Consider the following 12,449-nt stretch of genomic DNA (forward strand, 5'->3'; position numbering starts at 1 on the left):
CACAGATAGGGCACCTCGACTGATTTTGACTCAGCTTTTAGAGGGAAAGGCCACATGTGAAGACAGCCATGGTCCAGGGTGGCAGATGTCACTTAGTGTGGGGACCAAGCACCCAGCAGAGATGTCATTCTCTCACTAAGACCTTGCCTGTGTCCTTAAATCCCTCCACCTAGTCAGAGCCGTTTGGGGAAGACCCCTGGCTCAGCCACTCGGAGTCTAAAACACCTTCCTTATCTCAAGGTCACTGAGGGACAAGCAGGAACCTTGGTGTAAGAATAAAAGGCAAACAGGTCTGAGAGCAGCCTAAACAGCCATCAGCAAAGTTCACAGGAAACTCAGTAGGTTCTTTCCAGACCTCATTTATTCTTACTTCACATATGACTATAACACAGCAATTTATTAGTTTCAGTAGAAATGAGGGGGAAGCCTAAAAAAAATTTAAAAAGGAGGAAGTACTTCCAGACAGACTTCAAAAAGAGGTCAAAACTCAAAAAAGGGAAAGATGATGAAAAACAGACTCACAAACGCAAACGGCATAGCAATTTATGGCTGGTTGGTATAGCTCTGCCGGTTTCAACACTGCATCCACAACACCGAATATGAGAAGAGCTATGATAATTCAATTCATTATATTTAGGAATTGATGTTCCTATTAATGACCCGAAGGCATTCAGAGATGTTTATCATTTGTTCCGTTTTCTGCTTTAAAGGCATAAAGATATGTGATACTTAATAAATATTTGGATTAATTTTTCTTGCATGTGTCATCATTTGCAGGGGTGAGCTTCATTCAGTTATAGTTCGTTCTTCCAACATACCTGACAAAAGATACTTTGTTAGAGAAAGGACACTTCCGATGTCCACAGAACATACGTCTCTGTCATTCCCAGACAGAAGTCAGTTGTCTCATCCCCAGAAGAGGGCCCCTAACAACGTCCCCTGCACCCACAGTGTGTCGTTTGTTCAGTGGCCACATGGGCCAGCGGTGATGCTCAGAGCAGCATGGGGCTGGGGCCTGAGCCACTTCCTGCAAGCAGGCACTCCCCTGTCCCTGAGCAGATGGGCCAGCCCTTGAGGGGAAGGAAGCTCCTCTGAGATCCTCCTGTCTTCATTCTTCCTGAAGGGGCTTGGCTATAAAAAGCAAATTAAACAGCCATTGTTCCCTTCCTCCCTGAAGCTGGCAGGCTAACATCCTGCCCAGTACCAAAGGCTCCCGGATGTTTGCTGCCGGCCCACTGACGCCTGCTCCTGCTTAAAGCAGTAAGAAAAAATGTGCCGTCCACTTGGGAACAGAAATTGTCTTGAGTTCCAAGCCTTCCTTTCTCATTGGGTCCTTTATCTGCGATGACATACAGCACACAGAAGAAAGAGGTTTTCCTTTGCCCTCTGATGTTCTTCTGCCTGGAGGAGTGCTCCCACGGGCCTCACAAACAGGCGCGGGGTCCTAAGCAGAGGACATCCCAAAACACTGGCCCTTAAAACCTGTGTGACATTTCTCAGTGAAAGACTTATTGCAGTGTTTTTCAGGAGGCCTTTTGAAAAACCGAGCAGTCAAAAAGGTAACTGTGAGGCGACAGATGTGTTCATTGATTGCAGTAAATATGTTACTCTGTGTAGGTATATTGAATCATCACTTCAAATACTTTAAATATATATGTGCATTTGTCAGTTAGACCTCAACAGAGCTGGAAATAAATAAAATTAAATGGAAGATCAAAAGTAATCTCCCCACCCCCAACCTAAAGATGAAAACATAAAATACTTTCTCAGAAGACAAAGGGGAAGATAATTTAGCTACACCAAGAGGAAGATGATGGAGATACACAGAGCCAAAGAGCAAGTAAAACACAGCATCTGTTCTCAAGTAGTTTTTGGTCTTTGCAGAACAAGGAAAAATTAGGGAGAAGAGAGAGAAAGGAGAGAGGTAGGGAAACTGGACGAGAGAGAGACAGGGGAAAAACCTGTCTTTCTCAAATCCCAGCATTCATCATCAGTATACTTACTTACATAGCACTCTCTGTCCCCTTATATGTACACTCCAGGGTCTATAGTTTAGTTTCTATTTTATATGTAAACATGGCTTCAGACTTGATTTTCATGGAAATCTAACCTTTCTCAATAACTCTCTGGAAGCTCTGACATCCAAAAGTGACCCACAGGGCCAGTCCTTGCGGACGTGTCTCTGAGCCTTCTTCTGGACCATCACACCCTTGGCTGAAGTCGTGTGAGTGAGTGGGCCCTGTCACGTCTATGGCATAAGCTGAGCTCTCTCTGCACACTTCTATGTGCTCTTATGAGTGCCATTAACCTCAGAGCTCTCTCACTCATGTATTTAATGGCTTAGAGCCAACGACCCAAACAGCCCATTCTGTACAGTTCAGGGACTCTTAAGGCAGAGAGTTGATATTCCAGGTGAGCCTCAGGGAGCCCAGGACCAAGGGGCCCCAGAAAGAAAACCATGTGAAGAGCAGGCTTTAGACCATGAGGCTAAAATTATTCAAAAGTATTCACACTTCCATCTTTTAAAGTGAAGGCCAGAATAGGTGTTCTCAAAGTGAGTTCCGGAAAAGCCAAATGTACCATGGGGACATTTCACACTGAGTGGTTCTCTAACCACTACTGAACATGGGGGTCTTTGAGGTTTCCCACGTCAGCTTGCACGTTAAGATTTTCAAAGTGAAACCTTGGTTTGCGTTTCCTGAACAGCCTGTCTACATGGTCAAGAGGACTTCTTCTCAGAAAACGAGAGACACTTCTGGTAAATAAAGGACCGAAACAGGAAGTGAGCCCATGACAAGCCACCAAAGTTTGGGGACAGCGTGGATGGGCGAGGGCGTCTCCAGGGGCTGTGGCTGGCGCCCTCCGCACAGAGCTCTTCGGCGGCTCGGGGTCTTCTCCCCCGGCCCCCAGCCCTCTGAGCCCTGCGTGGAGCCACCGGCCAGCGCCTCTGTGACAGCAGGAGCTCTTTCGCAGACTCACAGCCTCTATCTGATGCTGCAGTGCTGACCAAGCTGACATTCTGGGAATGCAAATTGGACTAGATTCCTATGGCTGCCATGACAAACTACCACAGATTTAATGTCTTAAATGATACCGTTTATTCCCCTCCAGTTCTGGAAGCCAGAAGTCTGACATGGATCTCACCAGACTACAGTCAAAGTGTCAGCCTGGCTGTGTTCCTGCTGGAGACTCAGGGAAGACCTGTTTCCCTACCTTTTCCAGCTTCTAGAAGCTGCCCACACGCCGTGGCTCATGGCCCCTTCCTCCACCTTCAAAGCCAGCAAAGGCAGACTGAGTCCTCCCAGCAAACCACTCTGCCCTGCTCTTCTGCTGCCCTGTTCCATACGTAAGGACCTTATGTTGGCATAGGACCTACCCAGGGAATCCAGGGTAATCTCTATTTTCAGGTCAGCAGATCAGCCACCTTCACTTCAGCTGTAACTTCCACGTAACCCAATGTCACAGAGGCCGAGGATGAGGATGTAGACCTCTTCCAGGGGCCATTATTCTTCCTACCGCTTAAGCAAACCAAAATAAAGAGGATATAAAGTGAGGAAAAGTGCCCTGTGGATCAACACACATAAAAATATCTGGAAAACACCAGGATGTATGTACCGACCCGCGGGTAAGTCAACGTGGACCTGAGGAGGGGAGTGGGAATGGATGGGACAAGAGACACGAGAAAAGGAGACAAGACAGTGTTCTGATCAAGTCTCGTTTATTCCTGAGATACGTGGGGTTTTATAGGGTAAGAAACAGGAAAAGGGAGGGGCATGCAGCTGCACAGGAACAAAAGGGAGGCATATGCAGCCGCAGTTAGATCAAAGCAGGGACGCAGATATGCTTATTTTGGCAAGGAGCTCTAATCGCCATATGTTTCGAGCTGGTAACAGGAAAGCACACAAGAGTTTCTTTTTCCCAGAAGTCTTATGATTTAATTATTGGCCGGCTCCCCACAGGTCCCCCTTCTTTATTTAAAATTAAAAAGGAGAAGAAGAAAGAGACTGCATGATGGGACCTCCATGCGACTGTGCCTGTCTTAGGTTGTTCCTTCCTCAAGGAATCTTACCCGTCTTTGGCTAACCAGTTGAGATCACTTGCAGAGCAACATACTGGCATCTACTACATCTTACCCGTCATTGGCTGCCAAGACAGCTAGGTCTTGCGCCTGTCTTAGGTTGTGTAGTAATGCACAGGAAGGCAGCACCATATTGTATGGCACAAGCTCATGTGGAGAACATACACGCATTTTCTTCTTGTTCTAGGTGGTGATAATGGACCTGAATGGGGCGAGCCAGGATTGCGTTTACTTGATTTTTTGCAAAGGACATAAGCTTCTGGAACAAAAAAGGGCTGAGAGATAGGAGGAGAAGCAAGCTGAGCAAGGGTCCTAGTATGGGGAGAAGGTAGGGGAGGAGCCCATTTAACACAGTCCGCAGGGGGTTCTTGAACAATTCTTTTTTCCTTTTTATAAATAAGGTCCTCTTGTAGCTTCTTAATTTTGTCTCGAACTATTCCGGATTTATTAGCATAAAAACAACACTTTTCTTCTAGGACTAAGCAGATTCCACCTTGTTCAGCGGTAAACAGATCTAGGCCACGCCTGTTTTGTAGGACTACTTCTGCTAGTGAATCAATTTGGTCTTGAAGATCTTGTAGAGTACCTGAAATAGCTTGAACATCATCAATTAACTGAAGAGATACTTGGTTATATTTATGTAGAGATACGCCCAGTCCTGCAGTTCCTGTAGCAAATGCTCCAGTGACACCTAAACCGATTAGCAAGGGGATGAAAGTAACTGCTCGCTTGTGTGTTTTAGGAAGATAATCAAAAGAGGGTAGTGGAATTGTGTCATTTCTAGACACAATATTTATATCTGGGAGGAGGATTGCAGTAGTGCACTGCCCTGTCCAATTGCTGGGCAGTGCAGTGTAGGCTAAATTATTTCCACACACAAATACTTGTCCTTTAGGGGGGCACAGGAAACAATGGTCAGAAGTGTTGTAAGTGGTGGTACAGTTGGCGAATGTGATATTCCCCACATCTATATCATGAGAGTTATTTTGATAGCTCTGGTATAAGCAGGTTAAATTCTCATTTGAAAGAGGTTGAACTTTAAAAGGGAGGCTCAAAGAACAGTTGTCTGAGGAGGACACGTTGGATGACACTGAGGATATATTAGCGGTTAAGATGGCTAGGGGCATAGGTGTCCCCCAAGGCATACAGAGCCAGCAATCTGCTGCGAGGGTGGGATTAGTCTGGTTGAGTAATTGGTGGGTATTTTCAAGTAGAATAGCTGTTTGAGTATCTAAATTTATTCCTCTGGGTTTAGGGAGAGCTTAAGGGTGGTATTTTAAGGAAGGATACATATACTCTATGAGTTGCTCTATACACTGTTGCACGAGTTGTTCACGGGCCCTATCCGATGGACCTCCTCCGTCGGACACATGAATAGGTGACAAGACCTTCCAACAAACAGGTTTTCCTGGCGTCCCTGCACAACTAGCTGAAAGTGATGAGTTATGGGAATGGGTCTGTATAGCACCCTCGCGGGTTGTCTTTAGAATGGCTGTCAGATAAGTCTGGTTTTTATGATGACAGCTCTGGACAGAGTCATAGCAACTACTATGCATTTGATCTTGGACTGTAAAGGTGCCGGTGACATTGCAATTACAGGGTATTGATTTCTTGTCAGCAGTTGGTGTTATGGAAGGCTTTTTAACGCATTTCCAAGAGAGTTGCTTCCATCCTCTGCTAGAGGAATATCCTCCTGCAGAGATATCTGCTGTGAGATATGCTGTCTTATCCTGACAATCTATGGGTCCTCGGGTGGTCAATTGGGGTCCAGCTAAGTATTTGGTCCCTTGAGATGTTACTTGTTTATGTCCTTCTATATTGGGTTCTAAATCCTGTATTCCTCCCTTACAATCACATGGTTGTCCAAATAGCTGCACATAGATCTGTTCTTTGTTAGGGGGTGATTGAAACCCCCCGACAACAGAGAGGGAATAGTATACTTACCGCAAGAAGGTGAAAACACGAGAGTTGATGGGCTTCATCCTTTTATAAGGCGCAGTTAAGAAGTGCGAAGACGCCAACAAGGATCCAGTAAGTGGTAACAAGAATAGTCTGCTGTACAAGGGTCCACTGGGGAGGGGTGGAGGCGGCAAGCTTGATGCCTGAGATGAAGGCAATGACTAAGGCTGTGGTTAAGAGTCACGGCTCACAGTCCGTCATCACTCTGTAAAGGTGAAGTTTGGGGGATTTAATGATCTACTTGTTTAATAAGTCATTCTGGTAGCCATCTGGCTGAACTCATGTCTTTAGAATATACACAGACAGATCCTCGTCCCCATATGAGCACGGGGTCTGGGCCATGCCAAGAATTGGTCAGGGGATCTTTCCATTTTACTTGAGCGAACTGTTTCTGTGTATTTGCATGCCAGAACCTTTGTGCTGCTGATTGCCCTGTGCTGTCTAAAGATAAAAAATTTAAAATAAAGAGGGCATGGTGTAGAATGTTCCTGGGGGATCCTTTGAATGGATACCATTCCCCCTTTTTTATTTTGTTAATGGTAGTTTTAAGGGTGAGATTAGCTCATTCTACAATTCCTTGTCCTTGAGGATTGTATGGTATACTGGTTATGTGAGATATGTGGAGATTTTGGCAAAATTGTTCAAAGTTGTGGCTACTGTAACCGGGCCCATTATCAGTCTTAATTTGCTGGGGCATTCCCATGTTGGCTATGGCAGTTAGTACATGAGCTATTACATGTTTTGTGGCTTCCCCTGTTTGTAGTGTGGCAAAAATAAAGCCACTATAGGTGTCAATAGAGACATGAACATATTTAAGAGGGCCAAATTGTGGGATGTGTGTTACATCCATTTGCCAAAGGGCGTTGGGCATTAGTCCACGGGGGTTTACACTGAGTTGTGGCACTGGAAGGTGGAGGGAGCAAGAAGGACAAGACTTGGTGATGTCTCTAGCTTGCTCTCTGGTGATTTTGAACATAAGCCAAAGAGTATGGGCGTTCAAATGATGTAGCTCGTGGGCCTTTCTTGCTGAAATGATAGGATCTTTAGAATGGATCAGACAGCAAATTTTCGTGGCTATGTCTCTGTCTGGTTGCCTTCTGCTAGAGGACCGGGTAAATTGGAATGAGCACGTAAATGGCCTATGAAAAAAGGTTCTACTCTGCATCTTATCAGTGTTTGCAATTGCAGGAAGAGCGTTTCAACAGTTGAAGTTGATTTCAGTTGGCTACAAGTCTCTAATTGCGGGATAGAGTAAAAAATATAGGCACTGTCAGTGTAAAGATTAAAAGCATTGTTTGGAAAAGCAGAAAAAACAGCAACAACTGCATTAAGTTCTACAATTTGAGCAGAGGAATTGGGAACAGGGAATGTTACTCGGTTTGAGCCACAAATATACGCAGCGGTACCATTGGAAGATCCGTCTGTAAAAATTAAGAGAGCATCTTGCAAGGGTTTACTTGAGGTTATTTTGGGAAAAACGAATTCATGTTTTTGAGCAAAATCAATTAGCTTACTTGGAGGGTAATGATTGTTGCAGTGTCCTGAAAATGCTGCAAGGGAAATAGGCCATGTCTTAGTGGTTTGCATGAGCCAATCAACTTGTTCCTTTGTATAGGGTTGAATAATCGTGTCAGGGTCTTTGCCAAAATATTGCGCACTCTGAGATCTGCCTAGGATAATTAAGTCCTCAACGGCTTCATAATAAGGCGTTATGACCTTTTTGGGGGAGACAGGGAGGTGGACCTAAAGGAGTGGGGCGGTCTGCCAAAAGACAGCTGTAGGAGTAAGTTTAGTTTTGCAGATGATATAGATAAGTGGCTTACTATAATCTATAAAGGTAATGGTCTGATTACTAATAGCTTGTTGAACAATATTAATGGCTTCTCGGCTGTTCGGGGTAAGGTATCGGGGAGATGTGGGTTGGCTGTCTCCTTTGAGAATATCATATAAGGGTTTCAAGTCACTTTTAGATATCTTTAGATACGGTACAAGCCAATTTATATCTCCTAACAATTTCTGAAAATCATTAAGTGTGGTGAGGTGATCAAGATGTAGGAGGGGCTTAGGAGATGTAATAAAAGCTCCTTTCATCTGAAAACCTAAATAGGTATAAGGATCTTGTAATTGAACCTTTTCAGGTGCTATTTGTAAACCTGCTTCGTGAAGAGCAATGCTCAGGTGAGAATAACATTGCAGGACTTCATCTTCCTTTTCTCCTGCTAACAGTATATCATCCATATAATGTACTAAATACATTTGTTGCCATTTAGAGCGAATTTCTTGTAAGGTTGCATCAACAAAGGATTGACAAAGAGTTGGACTATTCGACATCCCTTGAGGCAAAACTCTCCATTGAAATCTTTTCATCGGGGCTTTAAAGTTAATGGAGGGGAGGCTGAAGGCAAATCTTTTTTGATCATCGGGATGGAGCGAGATGGTAAAGAAACAATCTTTTAGGTCTATGACAATTTTGTAGTGACCAAGGGGGATAGCAGTGAGTGAGGGAAGCCCTGGCTGTAAGGGTCCCATGACTACCCATAGTTTGATTTACCGCTCTTAAATCTTGCAATAACCTCCATCTTCCTGATTTTTTCTTTATAACAAATATAGGTGTATTCCATGGTGAATTGTTAGGGACAATATGGCTTGCTCGAAGTCGTTCCTGCACCAACTGCTCGGCAGCTTGTAGTTTTTCTTTCATAAGGGGCCATTGGTCCACCCATACTGGATCATCTGTAATCCAGGTGATTTTGTCAGCATGGGCGGCAGGACAGCCAATGGCCTTCACAAAAAATGTCCTAGTCCTTTTCGAGCAAGGTTAATTGGGGGTTGTAACGGTTGGGTAATTCCACTGGAAGTTTTCCCTAAGCCTTGTCCTGGAAGGTATCCCTGCTTAAACATCTGTAGGGTCACTGCTTCATTAGGACTACCGATGACCATGCTCATCTGAGACAATAAATCTCTGCCCCACAAATTAATGGGTAGTCAAGGTATAACAAATGGTTGAATAGTTCCACTGTTACCTTCCTTATCTCTCCAAGAGAGAAGCTTAGTACTTCTTTTGGGATTATTGCTTTGTCCTATACCTTTCAAATGAGTTAGGGAGTCTTCAAGCGGCCAAGACTGAGGCCAATCATCCTTCTTTATTATGGTAACATCTGCACTGGTGTCTACTAGCCCTTGAAATTGTTTTTCATCTAAGCATAGTGTTAAAAGCGGCTTGTCATTTGTGATTTCTTTAACCTAAAATGCGTCTGAGGACCCGAATCCTCGGCCTCCTCGATGGGGATTAAGGGATTCATTATTGGTATTTAGTAATGGGAGGAGCAACAACTGAGCAAAGCGCTTCCCATCAGGGATGGTATTTATATTTTTTGGTGAGGAAGCCATGACTTTGATTTCTCCAGTATAGTCACTGTCAGTAACACCGGGGTAGATCATCAGTCCTTCCACTGTACTGCTGCTACGTCCTACAAGTAATCCAAAGTATCTGCAGGTAGGGGCCATAAATGCCTGTGGGCAAGGCTTGAACTCCCATGTCGGGGGTCAATACTGTGCAGGTGGTGGAACAGAGGTCCAATACTGCGCTCCCTGCTGTGGCTCTGAGGAGTGTTGAGATGGATTGTCGCTGCTGGCAGCTTGTGCTAAAAAATTGACTCTCTGGCCCCATTTTTCCGGGGCCTGAAGCGGGCCCTGTTTCCCGTTTCCCTGGTTCTGAGTAAGGTTGGTATTCAGGGGATGGCCGGCATAATCTCTTTTAGATCGGCATTCACTTGCCCAATGGTTGCCTCTCTTGCATTTGGGACAGAGCCCAGGGGCTTTTTTAGTTTCTCTCTTAGGGGCTTCACTACAGTTTCTGGCACAATGTCCTGTCTGTCCACAATTAAAACATTTGATCTTGTTTGTTTGAGCGGATAGAAAGTCTCTGACAGTGTGGCCTTGCATAGCAGCTGCCATGGCTAAGCCCTGCCGACATGCAGAGCCTATGTCTGAATAAAGGCGAATGTACCCTGAGAGGTCAGTCTTTTTCCTATAAAGGCGTATGGCTGCCTGGCAGACTGCATTAGCATTCTCGTATGCAAGTTGTTTGACAAAATCTGTGCCCACCTCTGTACTCCCAAATATCCTTCCCGCTGCGGTAAGGATGCGATGGACAAAATCAGCAAATGGCTCGTCTGGACCTTGTTTTATGCCTGTGAGCGAGGCACTAGCATCTCTTTTGACTGGTATCTTTCTCCAAGCCTTAGTAGCTGCTACTTGAATCTGAGCGTACAATCCTGCATCATATTGCATCTGTTGGTCATTGGTGGAAAAATTGCCTTCACCTGCTAACATATCATAAGTCCACCCATTATTTGCCTGTGCATTGCGTCGCGCAGCATCGCGACAATTCTCAACGAATTCTGATTTCCACAAGAGATAGTCACCGCCTGACAGTGTAGCGCGGGAGAGAGATCTCCAATCTCCAGGAGTAAGCCAATTTTCCGCTACTGATTCTACTATGGCCATGCTGTAGGGGGCAGTAGCACCATACTGTGCAATGGCTAATTTGATTTCTTTGATGGCTTTAAAATCAAAGCCATTATGGTGCCTCCACGCCTGTCCTTGGGCGTCTGTGGTCTCTGTAACGGGAAAAGCTTCTGTCTCTGAAGGGACAGACAGATTATCTTGTCTAATTTGGACTTTCAGAGCAGCTTCCTTTATTGGAGGTTTAAGTTGCTCTGGTGGTGTGGTCTGATTTTCAGGTTTAATTTTGGAGCTACTTTTCTCTACTCTTCCTATTTTCAATGCTTCCAATTGTCGAATTAAATCTTGATGCTCTTTTTCTAATTTTATTTGCTCTTTTATCGACTGTATTTTGTCCAATAATTGCTGATGAGGATTGGTAACTAATGCAGTAAAAGGAGGTGCACTAGGCAAGGTTCGATAAGGGGGAGGTGGAAATTTTGGCCAGTCATCTTTATTATATTTAGCCGCCTCTTCTTCTAAATCACTCTCATCACTGTCATTCAAATCTTTTGCGACAGCCTTAAAAACAGTTTTTATGCTCCTTTTATGGGTGTCTTTCAATGGCGGGCTTTCGCCTGTCTGATCAGTGTTTTTCTCCTCTTTGTGTCCCTTTTTGGGGATTTCAGATCTAGAGGCTTTGTCAGAGCCCCTTTTTGTTTTACTAGTGAACTTAATATCAAGGGCATGGTGACTTTCGTCACTGCTATCAAAGGACATTAGGTCTTCTTCCAGGACTGGTTTTTCCTCCTCTAAAACCGAGCTTAAGGTGGCTTTACTTTCTTTTTGCAGGACCTGTTCTCCTGCTCGAACGGCTTCTGCTACTATAGGGTCTCTATGTCTCTGGGATAGGATCTCATCTATGAGATTCCAATAAGAGAAAACGGTTATGGGGACTTTTTCGGGGCCGGATGTGTCATAGTAATCTTTAGGAGCGTCACCCACGTGCTTCCGCCGGGACTCATAAATAGTTCCTTCATTAGGAAACTAAGGACAGACATCTTTTATATGGTCAAAAAATTTTAACAAGTCTTTGACTGAAACCCTTACTCCTCGTGCCTTTAAAGTCTTTTTCAATCCACAAATAAACAGCTCTTGCTGACTAACTGCTTGTCCCATGATCGCGTGTGCACTAACCGAGGTTCAGGCGAGCACCCGGTGGATGTCCTCCTGCCTCTGTATGCTTCGTCGGCCGACACACTGCACAGCGTTCCTCGCGGCGTCACCCGTACTCATGCCCCACGTTGGGCGCCACTTGTCCCGACCCGCGGGTAAGTCAACGTGGACCTGAGGAGGGGAGTGGGAATGGATGGGACAAGAGACACGAGAAAAGGAGACAAGACAGTGTTCTGATCAAGTCTCGTTTATTCTTGAGATACGTGGGGTTTTATAGGGTAAGAAACAGGAAAAGGGAGGGGCATGCAGCTGCACAGGAACAAAAGGGAGGCGTATGCAGCTGCAGTTAGATCACAACAGGGTGTTTTCACACAGATATGCTTATTTAGGCAAGGAGCTCTAACCGCCATATGTTCCGAGCTGGTAACAGGAAAGCACACAAGAATTTCTTTTTCCCAGAAGTCTTATCATTTAATTATTGGCCGGCTCCCCACAGATATAAATGCAAAGTAATGGGTCAAAAGTGAAGAAACAAAAAGCATAACATTAATTCAGGGCCAGAAAGTCCACAGTGTACCAGAGAGGTCATTAATGAAATCAAAGCGGGAGGAGACACCCCAAATGACTCTGACCTCCAAGAACTGGTAGGAATCTCAGGAAGTCCTGGCTAGGCTTACTGGTGGCCCATACAGGGGTTCATAGTCAAATGTGTCATGGTCAAATGTTTTGATGCAACAGTGGAAGATCCTGAAAGATGTAAAGTGACACTCAGCAAGTTGTCAACCATTAC

At 44.8% G+C, this 12,449-nt stretch overlaps 1 long non-coding RNA gene across 1 annotated transcript; it reads right to left on the minus strand.

The window, feature by feature from the left end:
* Positions 1-2,815: 2,815 nt before the first annotated feature.
* LOC140845216 (uncharacterized) lies at positions 2,816-12,146 on the minus strand. Its single transcript, XR_012123988.1, has 3 exons — positions 11,681-12,146; positions 6,023-6,242; positions 2,816-4,664 (listed from the first exon to the last, which is right to left on the minus strand). It is a non-coding gene; the product is annotated as an uncharacterized lncRNA (long non-coding RNA).
* Positions 12,147-12,449: the final 303 nt, after the last annotated feature.

The sequence above is a fragment of the Manis javanica genome, chromosome 12 (assembly GCF_040802235.1).
Source record: "Manis javanica isolate MJ-LG chromosome 12, MJ_LKY, whole genome shotgun sequence".
Classification (NCBI taxonomy): Eukaryota; Metazoa; Chordata; class Mammalia; order Pholidota; family Manidae; genus Manis; species Manis javanica.